General features: G+C 40.4%; 1 long non-coding RNA gene across 1 annotated transcript in view; it reads left to right on the top strand.

The window, feature by feature from the left end:
- Nucleotides 1-786: 786 nt before the first annotated feature.
- LOC133048104 (uncharacterized) overlaps nt 787-14,672 on the top strand; it is a 46,083-nt gene continuing 32,197 nt past the window's right edge. The window contains exon 1 of the long non-coding RNA XR_009690953.1: nt 787-1,057. This is a non-coding gene — a long non-coding RNA (uncharacterized LOC133048104). The remainder of the gene's footprint in view (nt 1,058-14,672) is intronic.

Below are 14,672 nucleotides of genomic sequence, written 5' to 3' on the forward strand. Positions count from 1 at the left end.
CACATCTGCCCTGAATCCAGCAATTCCAGTTCTCAGAAGCCATCTCGAAGTTACTCTTACAGCAGTATGGAGTGACATATTCGTATTCATTCACTGAAGCATTGTTTGTCATAGCAGAATATCAAATACTCCTAGTGTCCCTTAAAAACAGGCTGGCTAAATATATTTTATTATCTCAATATGATGGAAACCTGACCCTTTGAAACATTAAATGTCTTCCTTACACAGAAAGGTTACTAAGATACATTGCATATTTTAAAAGGAAGTACAAAACAGTGTTTCTTTTTTGTAAAAGTGGATATTAAAAGATACATTAAAATGTTCAATTGTATATGTATGCAGTATCTCTCGGAGAAGGTAATGGCACCCCGCTCCAGTACTCTTGCCTGGAAAATCCCATGGATGGAAGAGTCTGGTAGGCTGCAGTCTATGGGGTCGCGAAGAGTCGGACATGACTGAGCAACTTCACTTTCCCTTTTCACTTTCATGCATTGGAGAAGGAAATGGCAACCCACTCCAGTGTTCTTGCCTGGAGAATCCCAGGGAGGGCGGAGCCTGGTGGGCTGCCGTCTATGGGGTCTCACAGAGTCGGACACGACTGAAGTGACTTAGCAGCAGCAGCAGCAGTAGTATCTCTGGAATAACACAGAATACATTCCTCCCCATGACTGTGCAGAAGGGAACTGGGTGGCTGGAGGTGGGGCTAGCAGGGATCGTTTCCAGTGAAAGTCATCTTCCAGGACCTTGGCCCAAAGAATTTCATGGAGTGTTGTGGGCAGAACCCAAAGTGTAGTTGACGACTGGATGAATGAGCTGTGACAGACAGGAGACCACTTTCAACAATCTGGCTGTGGAAGGGGACAGCAATAGGTCAGGATGGGGGTCAAGGAGCAGTGTCAGATCCAGAAAAGTCTCGCTTCGATGGGGAAACAGAGTTGAGCTTGTTTTCGAATACAGACATGGTAACAAAAGGATGAAAAATGTAAAGGAGGTATTGATGAAGTGAGACAAGGGTGGAAGTGAAAACATTGCAAATTCCCAAAGAAGATTTAAAATGGTAAGTCCAAAGATTGTATCTTTTTCCTGTTTTGTTTCTTTTCCTTTCTCTCTCCCCTTCTGTTGTTCTCAGAACAGCGGTTTATACCAAGCAGGACTCACTAAATGTTTATTTCCCATTTGATGTCATGGTGCCTGAGCTCCTGTTTTGAAGGATCTCCCTTCACTGAACATCAGCTGCAAGATCAAAGAGGCCCGCACCTACATTCGAAAGTGTGTGCAGGAATCCTACCAACCCTATGTCCCTCCCTGTGCCTGGAAGAGTCAAGAATGTGGCTTCTCCCTCCCCTCCCTGGCATTCTTCCTCAGTTCTGCCTAGAGTTCCTGGCTGCAGATGAATCCTGCACCAAAGGCTCTGCTTCCAGCGGGTCCAGACCCACACTTCGTGCAACAGCCAGGAAGGACACAGCCCCACAAATTCCTTCCTAACTTTTCAGTGTTTTCTCTGTCCCAGCATTCCAAACCATCGCCCCCACCCCCACCCTGCCTCCCTTTCTGGCATTTTCCAAGTGAAACATTTGACTCACACTCCCCCTAGTGACAGCCCCAGGAATGCTTTTCACTGATTAAGCTGTACTTCCTGGAGAGCAGAGAGAAGCAGCCAGCCCTGGATGGGCACCTTGGCATCCTCAACTCCCACCCCCACCCTCGACACATTTACTGACATTGCTTTCTGTGATTAGAAAGCAATATCTGAGCAGCTGAATCTCTAGAAATTAGCAGATTAGAGGGAATGAGTTTCAATCACAGTGGAATAAAAGCATCACCAGATCTTAGAAGCAGGAAGACTCTGCACATTAGAAGGGAGTAAAGGGGAATGTAGAATATGCCTGACATGCCCAGGGCTGCACGGGTGATCCCAGAGCCACGGCAGGATGACTCTGGCTCAGTTTAAGAAGACAGAAACTCAAAGGGTTAATGCATGAGGATGGGTTACTCTGTGGGAGATATGGCTTTAAAGGACAGTGAACAGAGTGATTAAATATTTGCAGGGCTGACCAGTGGAAGAGTAAACTTCCTTGTTCAGAACAACTCCCCATTGGTGGTTCTGAACGATTTCACAGTCGGTTTGAGAACTGATGAATCTATAGACTTCCTCTCCAGAATAATATACTTTCACATTTCAGAGTTATGGGGGTGGGGGGGGGTGGGTAATTCTTGCAATAAATGCAGACACAGATGTTTAACCTCACTTAAAAATTCAGGCCAAAGTAACAAGGATAAGAACAGGTTTGGAAAAGATTAATTTAGTAATGCAAATTAGAAAGACATGAGGAAACAGGCACTCTTGCACAATTGATGCATTATAAGCCAGTGCCATCTTTTCTGGAAGAGGCCCCATATGTTAAGTGATTCCCCAGGCCACAGCTTCACTTCCCATCTTCTGGCCTATGAGTCTCCAGTGTGTATCATCCATCCAGCTCAGGCAGGCCTCTTTGAGCTTTAAACATGAGAAATCAACTGTCTTCACTTGACCGTCGCAAAGGTTCTGCAAATCTAACGTGTGCAATTCTTGCAGAACTCAAAGTGTTAGCCGCTCAGTCGTGTCTGACCCAGATAGCCCACCAGGCTCCTCTGTCCATGGAATTTTCCAGGCAAGAATACTGGAGTGGGTTGCCATCCCCTTCTCCAGGGGATTTTCCCAATCCAGGGATTGAACCTGGGTCTCCTGCCTTGCAGGCAGATTCTTTACCATCTGAGCCATCAGGGAAACCCAGAACTCAAAAGCCCCAGAAACATGGTGATATTCCCTGTGGTGTAGAACACCTTATCCATCTAGCTGTGTTAGAAATCCCAGAGGCATCCTTGACATTTCCCTCTAAGTGCTTCTCCCCACTTCTGTGTCACCACAGCAGTTTAAGATATTATCCTGTCTCACCTGGATGACTGTAATAATCCCCTAACTTGTGTCCTAACAGTCTCTCTGATGGGTTCTCTCCATTGCAGTCAGAGTAACCCTTTCAAAGCTTAAAGCAAATCACAGCAGTCTTCCTGTTTAAGTCCTGCAAATGCTTTTAAGATAAAGACAAAAATCTTAAATGCAGCCAGCAGACTGGACACTATCTCACTTCTTATTGCCATTCCAGGCCCCTCTATCCCATCCTCTCCTTCATTCCCACATGCCAGCCTCTGGCTTCTTTCTCTTTCCTTAAAGCCACTTTTCTCTCCTGCCTTGGGGATGGATATATACATCCATATTTCTCTTGTCTCAAATTATCTTCTTCCTCTCTTCACCTAGTTAAATCCTACTCAGGACATAATCAAGTACTGAAGGAAGGCATTCCTGTCATCTCGGTTCAGCTTAGTTTTCTTTTGTTTTTATGAAATCAGAGAGCCATCTCTTTCTTCTTTCTGGATTATAGCAATTTGTAATTATGCTCTAATCTCTGGGATTGTTTCAGTTCTGTCTTTTCCTGCTACTAGACTATAATCTTCATGACAGCAGAGACTTTGTTTTCCCCAAAGTGTGCTAGTGTTTCTTAAATAGCAAGAAGTAGTTGTGTATGTGTGTGTGTGTGTGTGTGTGTATTAGAAAATGTGAGGAAGAAAAAACACAAAAATGTTTATCAGTGGTTATTTATAGATAATGACTTATGCATGACTTTTTCCTTCCTTTATTTTTCTGTAATTTATATATTTTATACACTAGGTATGCATTTATTTATAACCAGATAAAAATCAATGTGTTGTGTTTTGATAACACCTAATAGGTTTTTGATAAAACCTAATCAATTGAATTTCAGAGGAAATGCATTTCAGCCATTTCTTGCAAATAAGAGCGGACTATAATAGCTTATCAGGAATGCTAAGGAAAACAAACAGCATTAAAATGAGAGTCTAAAATGAAATTATAAAATAGCCAAATGTGGGATAACAATAGAAGAGGTCTTTTCAAAAATCTGAATTAGCATCTTCAGAAACATTGGAGAATGTTATTTTCATCATAACAAACTGCTGTGTAAAAGAGAGCAATTAGAGAACAAGAAAGATATTTATGTTAATTAAAAATATATTTGCAAAAAGGCAAGGAGCTGCATGATAAAATACACACAACTGAAGTTGGTGAGCTGAAAGATAAATCAAGGCAGTCCCCCAAAAGAGAGGAAATTCAAAGCAATGGAAAATATGAAAGAAAAGTTAAAAGACACAGCATATGACCAAAAGGTGTTTGAGACAGAGATGGCAGGAACTATACAGAAGGAAGAGAATAAAGAAAGAAAAGAAAAGGCAGAAGAAAACTTTTCTGAGCTAGAGACGAAAAATGGTCATCAAATATGCCAAGTGGAAGAGAAGGGGATTTCAAGACATAAACCTAGATACATACTCTAAAATAATCAATTAACCAAGGATATAAAGAAAGTCAAATTGCCTCAACAAATAAGAATTTCCTGCAGCAATAAATAGAAAAGACATGGAGCCCATATTCTAGTAAGAGGGAAACAAAACAGATAAGGAATAAAATAAATAAGTGAAATATGTATTTTTTAAATTTTATTTACTATTTTTGGCTGCACTGGGTCTTTGATGCTATGCTTGGGCTTTCTCTAGTTGCAGAGGTTACTCTTCAATGTGGTGTGTGGGCTTCTCACTGCAGTGGCTTCTCTTGTGACTCCCAGGTTCTAGAGTATTCAGGCATCAGTAGTTGTGGTGCTCAGGCCCAGCCACTCTGCAATACATAGAGTCCTCCCAGACCAAGGATCGAACCTGTGTCCCCTGCACTGGCAGGTTTAAGTAGTGTTATCAGGGCAGCCTCACTGGGAAAGTCACATCTCAGTCAAGACCTGGAAAAGGTAAGGGATTAGCCTTTCAGATATCTGCAGTAGAACATGCCAGTGGGGGCATGGGGTAGTGTTCATCATGTGCAAAGGCCCTGAGGCAAGAGCATGCTCGTCATGTTCCAGGAACACCGAGGAGGCCATTGTAGCTGAAGTAACAAGGAAGAGAGATAATAGGAGACAGACTACATAGGACCAGTTAGTCCACTGGTAAACATCAGCTTTTACTCAGAGTGAAATAGGAAGTTACTGAACAGTTTCAGGCAGAAGAGGAGACATGATCTATCACTTGAGTTGATGTACTGGAAAGAAATGTGAAGGGGGTGAAGAAAAGATTCAAGGAAACTGGGTGAAAATAAATTCAGGCAAGAGATGTATGAGAGAAGGTCAGACCAGGATGGTACCAGAGGAGGGGGTGAACAGGGCTCATATTCTAGGTACATTGTGGGTGTAGTGCTAACAGGACTCAGAGTCACTGCAACATTTGTGACTTGAGAAACTAGAAGACAGAACTGCCATTGCCTAAGATGAGGAAGGCTGAAAGAAGCAGACGTGGAGGGAAAGGTCAAGATTTCAGTTTTGGATGTGTTGTGTTTGAAATTAGATATCCAGGCGGACTTACAGAAAAGGAAGTTGGATAAACAAGTCTGGCTTCAGGAAAGGATATGAGAGAGAGAGAGAGCTATTTGTATACTGTGTGTGAGTGTGTATGTGTGTGTGTGTGCATATATATATATATATATATATGCACACACATATACATATGTATATATGAATCATCAAGGTGTGTGTGTATATATATATATATAGACATAAACATATACATATGTGTATATGAATCATCAAGGTAGAAGTGTTATTTTAAAGCATGAGGCTAGAGGAAGCCAAAGCAAATAGAGATGGATAAAGGGACAAGATCTAAGAACTGGGTTGTAGGATGTACTAATGTTCAGAGGTCAGAAGGATGGCAAAAGGAGCAATAAAACTGAGAAGTTGCAACCACAGAAATAGGCAAAAACTCAAGGGAGTATCACATCCTGGAGGCCAAAAAAAGAACATGTTTCAGGGAAGAGAGTCATCAAAACTGCTGACAGGACAAGTAGAATGACCGCTGGATTTGGCAACATGAATGTAATTAGTGCTCTAGATTAGAGTGGTTCTGTGGAAACACGGGAAGATACTGATGACAGTGATTATTAGTAAACCTTTAGAGTGTTCTTACGATAAAAGTAAGGAAGGCATAGAGGGTGGCTGGAGGGGAAAGTGAGGTCAGAAAAGCATGTTTTGTTGATATGAAATAGAACATCCTCTTTGAAGGTCAATGGGAGGATTCAGTAGAGAGGGGGAAATTAAGTTGATGAAACAGGAATGAAAAGGGGAATTGCTGGAGCAATGTGTTTACATCTGCAAAAGAGGACGGGATTGGAGGCAGAATGAGAGGAACTGGGCTCGGCTAGGCACGGGGAGAGTTCAGCTGACATATAGGGAGCAAAGTCTCCTTAAGTAAGTGGAAATGCAGAGAGTGAGCGGATGCAGTGAAGGGAGCTTGTGTAAGTCTTCAGACTGTGACCGTCGACTTGAGAATGAGGATGAAAGTGAGGAAAAGAGGAAAGAATAGCATGCATGTAAGACTAAGAAAAGACCAAAACTAGAAAGAAAATCAATTTAACCTTGGTGCTTAAATTAATCTTCTTTAAGGAACTCAATTGGGAAGATGTTATTTGTTCGCTTGTTTAAAAGCTTACATCTATTTTCCTGTGGGTTTAATCACACAACACGCTTCCAAAGTGACATATGTGGTGATATCATGATATATATCTTTGTGTGTGTAGTCGCTCAGTTGTAGCCAACTCATTGTGACCCCATGGACTATAAACCCACCAGGCTCCTCTGTCAGTGGAATTTTCCAGGCAAAAGCACTGGAGTGGGTGCCATTGCCTTCTTCAGAGGATCATCCTGACCCAGGGATTGATCCATGTCCCCCTGTCTCCAGCGTCTTCTGCATTGGCAGATGGATTCTTTACCACTGTGACGCCTCAGAAGACCATAGTAATATATATACATATATATATGTATGTGTATATATGTACATATATGTGTGTGTGTGTAATATATATGTAAATATATATTATATGTATTACTATATAAATAGTCTTCAGTTCAGTAATATATATATATGCATACATATAGTCTTCAGTTTAGTCGCTCAGTCGTGTCTGACTCTTTGCCACCCGGTGGACTGCAGCACACCAGACCTCCCTGTCCATCACCAACTCCCAGAGTTTGCTCAAACTCATGTCCATTGAGTCAGTGATGCCATCCAACCATCTCATCCTCTGTCATCCCCTTCGCCTCCCACCTTCAATCTTTCCCAGCATCAGGGTCTTTTCAAATGAGTCAGTTCTTGGCATCAGGTGGCCAAAGTATTGGAGTTTCAGCTTCAGCATCAGTCTTTGCAATGAACACCCAGGACTGATCTCCTTTAGGATGGACTGGTTGGATCTCCTTGCAGTCCAAGGGACTCTCAAGCGTCTTCTCCAACACCACAGTTCAAAAGCATCAATTCTTCTGTGCTCAGCTTTTTTTTATAGTCCAACTCTCACATCCATACATGACTGCTGGAAAAACCATAGCTTTGACTAGCTATACATATATATATATATATATATATATATATATGTATGTATGTGTATGTATGTATATGTATATATGTATATATACATATATGTATGTATATGTATGTATATGTATACATATATATGTATATGTAACTAAGACGTTTTATATATATATATAAAAGAAGTCTAGCTTCTTTCAGAAATACATATAATGGTTTTTCCACTAGTCATGTATGAATGTAAGAGTTTTTCAATTTGTGGAGCTGGAGAAGACTCTTGAGAGTCCCTTGGACAGCAAGGAGATCAAACCAGTCAATCCTAAAGGAAATCAACCCTGAATATTCATTGGAAGGACTGATCCTGAAGCTGAAACTTCAATACTTTGGCCACCTGATGCAAAGAGCTGACTCATTAGAAAAGACCATGATGCTGAGAAGATTGAGGGCAGGAGGAGAAGGGGACGACAGAGGATGAAATGGTTGGATGGCATCACTGACTCGATGAACATGAGTGTAAACAAACTCAGGGAGACAGTGAAGGACAGAGATGCTTGGCATGCTGCAGTCCGTGGGACCACAAAGAATCAGACAAGACTGAGTGACTGAACAACAATATATGTACACACATACATATAATTTAATATATACTAATCATTATTCATCAGTTTCAACATTTAGAAACCATATATAAAAAATTTAAGAAAAATATGATTAAAGAATAGTGAAAATATTATAAACCTTGACAATGTAAAAACAATATAATAAATAGAATCAGGGGCAAGAGAATGAGATCGAATTGGAACTGCGCTAAAACTCCTTGGGTGTATTTAATAGCTGTTGTGTAGAATATATATATATACCAAAGTCCAGTCCTAAAGGCAAGAACCAGAATAAAACACAAATAAAAATATAATTAACACATTTAGGAAACAGAAGGAAATAAAGACAAGTTAAAGTCTTTTTATTTCACATAAATCCCTGGGTTAATATAGTTTTAAAATTGATAAATCAGGAGGTTAAAGCGTAATTTAAAATTAGAACCATCAGTTCAAAAAGAGGTAAAGAGCAATGTGACTACTTCTGGGGAATAGTACTAACTGGAGAGGAGGTGTTGTGGGGAAGTTCTTTATACGTTTCAGGATTATTTGATTTGCCTGTGATTGTATATACATGTATTGTTGTCAAAGTGTTTTTTTCTTTTTTTTAGTGTTTTTTTCTTAAAGTAATTTAAGAAGCTATGAATACTATTTTTGAATCAAGTAGGATCTCCAAAAGATTATATAATGAAGCATTTGGTGAAGTCTAGGTCCTTTCAGAATGACTTCACCAAATGCTAACATTAATGTGGTAGCTTTTATCAAATGCTACTTAGAGGGGCTTTCCTGATGGTCTGGTGGCTGGAACTCCACTCTCTCAATACAGGGGACCTGGGTTTTGTCCCTGGTGGGGGACCTGAAACCCACATGCTACAACTAGGGTTCCAACACACAGCCACAAAGAGTGAAGATCCTGCATGCTGCCGCCGGTGCAGCCAAATAAATGAGTATATATACTTAAAAAAAAAAAAAGGCTGCTTAGAGAAACAACCATAAAAAAAAAAATTCCTTGTTTTCTCTAGAACTGTTGTTGAGGATATTGATTATGACGTGACTCAGGCTTCACTATGTAGAGCCCTTGAGTGAGTCTCTTCATCTTAGTATGAAACAAAGCTTTGCTTCTGCTGAAGAACTATTTTGCTTCCTCCTAAAAGAACCATCAATTGGTTATATTCACCCTTTTGAACCAAGGGTTAAACTCAAAGCCCTATCCTTGCAATTCTGTTACCTGTAAGAGTGGCTTATTTGTATTTTCCTTACCCTTGGCCCTGGGTTTCTGTTTCTATTTTTATTTTATCATTTACTTTTACCTCTTACTGGTGTAAATTCAATGATGTAAAATCATTTGTAAATTGAGGTGGGGCATAAATAAGTAAATCAAGTTGGTTACATAGCAAAATAAACTATTTATGACCATTTATAAAAGGTATAATCCTTCTATTTTCCCAAGCTATCAAATCTTATGCAAGATCTCCTTTTCCCACATCATCTTTGAGTTCTATCCACCAAACTGCAGACCAGGATGTCCTCAAACTTTCTCAAATATACTGGACAAAAGTTTCAAGAAGACATGCCAAAGGAAAACCTGAATACAACAGATGCAAATATCAAGTGTAAGGAAATGTTTCCCAGTAGCTAGGGCAGTCCAAAGATGGGAAGGAGCTGCCCCAAACCAAAGAGTTGGTCATGTCATGGGACCCTAGATAGCTTTCTGATGGAGTCAAGGGAGACAGTCATGTGTTCACTTTCCCTCACCAGCAACACGGCCCAGTGTCCTCGCCTCTGACCATCTCAGTGTCAGAAAATGTCACTGGATGATACTGCAAATGCCCAAAGTGGAGGACTTGATGCCTAAGTCTCTCTCACGCCTTCCCAACCCCCACATTAAAGGTAAGCACCAGTCTCATGGCTGGTAGCTCTGTCCATCTCAGCTACCATGGAGGAAGATCAGCAACAGCCTTAGTCTCTCAGGTAATAGTTTCTTGTTTGGTCTTCACTCATTACATAGAAGTCTGCAAAGGACTGATCAGCAAGCTTATATGTAAAAAAAAAATCTTAGGAAGCCACAGAGAAAGTATGGGCAACATTAAGATTGGCACATGGTTCTCTGTGAGATTGCCTCAGTGTCCGATTCAGCTGCAGATCAGAGATCTAATCCCTGTTCCAGCTATTTTGCAAGCAAGTCATGGTAATCATCTAAGAATTGTGACCACTGGAACAATTTATGTTCTTTTATCTTCATAAATTTCTGAATCATACACAGTACCCATTTTTTCTATTAGTTTGGGGATTATACTTAGTTAAGCAGACATGGTTACTCAGCATCCCAGACCAGAATCTCTTCTGAGGTTTTGAATGAATTGGGAAACACTCAAGGGAGAAATTTCAGAAGACTTGAATCATTTAAAGAAGCATGCAGAGCAATGCCATAAATGGTCATAGAACAGAATGCAACTAGACCACCAGGGACTTAAATTCTCCAAGGGTGGAAACTGTGGTGATTCATTCAGACCAAAAGGGGTTCCAGAGTCTGATGTCCATAATACCCACTCAGAACTTGAACAGCAACCCTGTCCTTGGGGAGGAGGATGGGGTAGCCAAGAGTGGAAGAGAGATGAGCTCTGAGATTGGGAACAGAGGGAAATTGAGGACTGGACGACTCATAAACTGACCACCAAACCCAGAAACATCTGGACCTGTGATCAGACTGTATCAGAAAACTACCATTTGTAAAACTTCATCCTTTTCTATGATTTTGCTATTTTTCATTTTTCCTATGTAGAAATGTCATGATAATAAATATCATATGATAGCACTTATACATGGGATCTAAAAAAATGACACAAATGAACTTATTTACAAAACAGAAACAAACTCACAGACATCGAAAATAAACTTATGATTACCAAAGGGGAAAGAAGGTGTGGGAAAAATTTGGAATTTGGGATTAATGGATACACATTACTATATATAAAATAGACAAATAACAAGGACCTACTGCATAGCACAGGTGACTATATTCAATATCTTATAATAACCTATAATGGAAAATAATCTGAAAAGAATATATATGTAAAACTGAACCAACTTTCTGTACACCTAAAACATTGTAAATCAACTATACTTCAATAAAAAATAAAAATGAAGAAAGTCATGATAAACTCAAAAATTATAGATGTTATTTAAATGATAAATTAGAAAGTGACTTTCTATTTTACAAAAGGATTCTTGGCTTCACAAAAGAAAAAGTCATAGCATTTTAAAAATGACTACATCCCTTTTTACACCTAAAGTATGATATCATTTTGTATTAATCAAGCTCCCAAGAGGAAACACCACATTCAAATAATGTGTGTAATTTAGTATGCAAAATCTCTGTAGTTCTCATTAGTTAGTTCTTCATTAACCATGGTCTTCACCTCAGATGCTGGGGGAGATTCAGGAAGAAAGCTATTCCTTTCTGGAAGCAGCTCAAAGTTTAACAAAGCTTAATGTTTTGTTAGAAAAAGAAGACACGCCTATGAAGCAGCCTCAATCACTAACCCAAAATTTGTTCTGAATTTTGGGGTGCATTCTACAAAATATTTAGGTGACTACAGGAGCAATGACAGCTGAAATGGTCCAGGGAGACCCCATGGGAAAAGCAGGGAGTGTAAAAGTAGGACTGAACAATTTCTCCATATGGAAAGAAGAAATGGAAAGTATGCAAACTGGGAACAGGTATAGAGACTAAGAAGGGAGTCTGCAGACCGAAAAAGTAATTTGCAGAATGCATGGCAAACCTCAACACTTAACGCCTCTTCTTAAATGATGAGGCTATTTTAGATCTTATCCATATTTTATATCGAAATAGAGGGAAGCATTTTGAGGTGACAATCCCTTCCACTATTGCTCACTCTCATGTAGCTCCCTCCAACAGTTCTGAGGAGGGATGAAGATAGAAAATTAGAAAGAAGTTAACTGATAGTTACGGGTGGTAAAAGGACAAGATTTCACCTTTTGACTACACAGAGGCAGAAAGCATCCTCTCTTTTCACCAGTTACATTGCTGTTTTCCTTTTTTTTTTTTCTCCCACTGGCAACCAAATCAACTCTGACAACAGTTCACAAAGATTAACTTTAGAGGTTTTAAAGTTGATTGTGTGTGGGTTGAAGAGACACTGTGTTTGAAGGTCCATAAAATTGTTTTTCCATTACCTATGACATCAATTTAATACTGATTACAATTTAATATCAGGGAATTTTTAAAAATCACAGCATCAAAGCCGCGTCATTAAAAAACCCTCTGAAACTTCCATGCCCTCGGTGCTCTCAGTAAAAATGTTAAGAGAACATTGTGACCTGGAAATCAGGAATACACAAGCCAAACCAAACAAGCTAACAAAGATAGGGTGATAATGTAACTTGGGCGCTGTCTTTCGTTTACCTTTCCTTGCCTCACTCATGCACCTATTTTTTTTTTTTAAGTGGTTTTGCCATTGCCAGTAAATGGAAAGATGACCTCAAAATCATTTTGTGGTATTCCCAATGATGGACCTTTCTGAAAGGGAGTAGGTGGGAACACCGCAAAATGCTTAAAGGAGCATCTAATTCTAAAGGCATTTAGTCCTCCCTGAACCAGAAGTTCCCCTGACTCATGAGGGTAAAGATCAAACCTCTGTCTTCCTTTCCAGAACAGACGTAGTCACATAGCAAACTGGCTGGAACTAAATAGCCGGAGAGGGCAGACATTTTAATATTTTATGTACTGAGGTAAGACCTTGGATATAGATGAATTCTTGTGCTTTGTTTTCTATCCTGAAATCGCTATTGTTTTTGATTCCTGTAGTTCTCAACCTGGCTGCACAAAAGAATCACCTGGAAAGCTTTTTTTAAAAATGCTGACTCCCTCACCCCACCCCAGACCAATTAAATTGGGATATCTGAGGGAGGAGCTCAGACACTCTTGGGTCACAAGTTCTCCAAGTGATTCCAAAGTTAAATCAGAGGTCAGTACTAGTGTCATTGGAGGCACGCACTTGACTTAAATGAGAATCACTTGGTCAGGGTTGGAGGGTGAAAATGAAAGTGTCCTTGTTTCATAGTTGGAGCAGAGAGCGAGCTGGAGTGTTGGTGGAAGGATACCTGAGGTTGTGATTGGTCCCAGCAGAAAGGTAGAGACTCAGGCTAGTTATAGTCCTTGGACATCCGTACAATTTGAGCCTGTCACGCCTTGCTGTTCTTTTTAGTATGTACTAGTTCGTATTCTATTCTCGGGCTTCCCTAGGGGCTCATTGTAAAGAATCCTGCCAGTACCAGAGACACGGGTTTGATCCCTAGGTCAGGAAGATCCCCTGGAGAAGGAAACAGCATCCGGTATCCTTGCCTGGGAAATCCCATGGACAGAGGAGCCTGGCAGGCTCACAAAAGAGTCAGGCACAATTTAGTGACTAAACAGCAATTTCTAGTCTCACTAAGAGTTTTCCCATCTACCATGTTTGCCTAATGAGCTGTTTGTTATCAGCATGACCTCAGAATACTTATTCAATAGGTTATAATCCACTGGTGCTTAAATCGTCCCAAATTTAGTTCAGACTGGCTCTGGTGTCTTGGGTTCATGACTGGATCACTTTATTCTGATTTTCTTACTTTCGGTCACCACAAGGTATTCCAGATTAATCTTGAACCCTCTATGTCCCAGACCTGGACTCAGCCATTCAGCCATTTCTCCAAACTGCCTAGATTCCTTTTGGTGGAAAATGATGTTTAGAAACCAGGACCTGTAATTAAGGTTTGTTCACTGCAACTGTGGTGTCATCACTTCTAAGGATAGATAGATAAGACAGACACACATTCAGATAGGCCACTCAAGATGACTGTTCTCTTGCTTTCTACATCCCCTGCTCAACCAGACCCAGCTTCAACCACATGACTATCCAGTGCTCTTAATTATAGGGCTTCCTCAGTAACCGCCTACAGTGCTTTCCCCCAGCCCCAGCCACTGGTTCCCCTGGTAACTGGTGAGCCAGTCAGATGTCTGTTTCCCCTATAAATGGTAGTCCCCTTCCTCCATTAGTAGGAGCAAGTTCTGCCTGCCTTTGGCCACTGAACATAGTGGCGTATCGCTCCAGGACCTCTGCCTTTGACATATAACGTGCCCTGTTCAGTAAATCATGGGCGTCTCTGTCACTGACTCCAAGTTCTTTCTTCCGTCTCAGGGCTGGGCAACTACAAGGCTTGCTAGCGACCTTGTGGGGGTACAGTCCAACATATGTATATACCAGGAGTTTATATAAATTTCCTCTATTCTAATCCAACCTTACAGCTACTCCTATCTTGCCTCACCTTCCATATTTGTATCTCCCTTATTTCACAGAGAGATCTTGACTCCCAATAACCTCAATATGTTTGCTCACGTTCTCAGCCTACATGACAATCATGTGAGTCTCAAAATTGCCATATTCATACCATACTTTTAAAAATAGTTTTTAAAAGATAAAGACTTGTCCTCAATTCTTTTTTTCACCTTAAGACTGAGGATAGTGGGTTCATTGTGATTGCTATTTATTTGAAATGCGGGTGGGATCACTTGTTCCTGCTTACATTCATTGTTAGGATATTTTTCTTCCATGCTTATTGATTAAGTTT

Source organism: Dama dama, chromosome 28 (assembly GCF_033118175.1).
Source record: "Dama dama isolate Ldn47 chromosome 28, ASM3311817v1, whole genome shotgun sequence".
NCBI classification, from domain to species: Eukaryota; Metazoa; Chordata; class Mammalia; order Artiodactyla; family Cervidae; genus Dama; species Dama dama.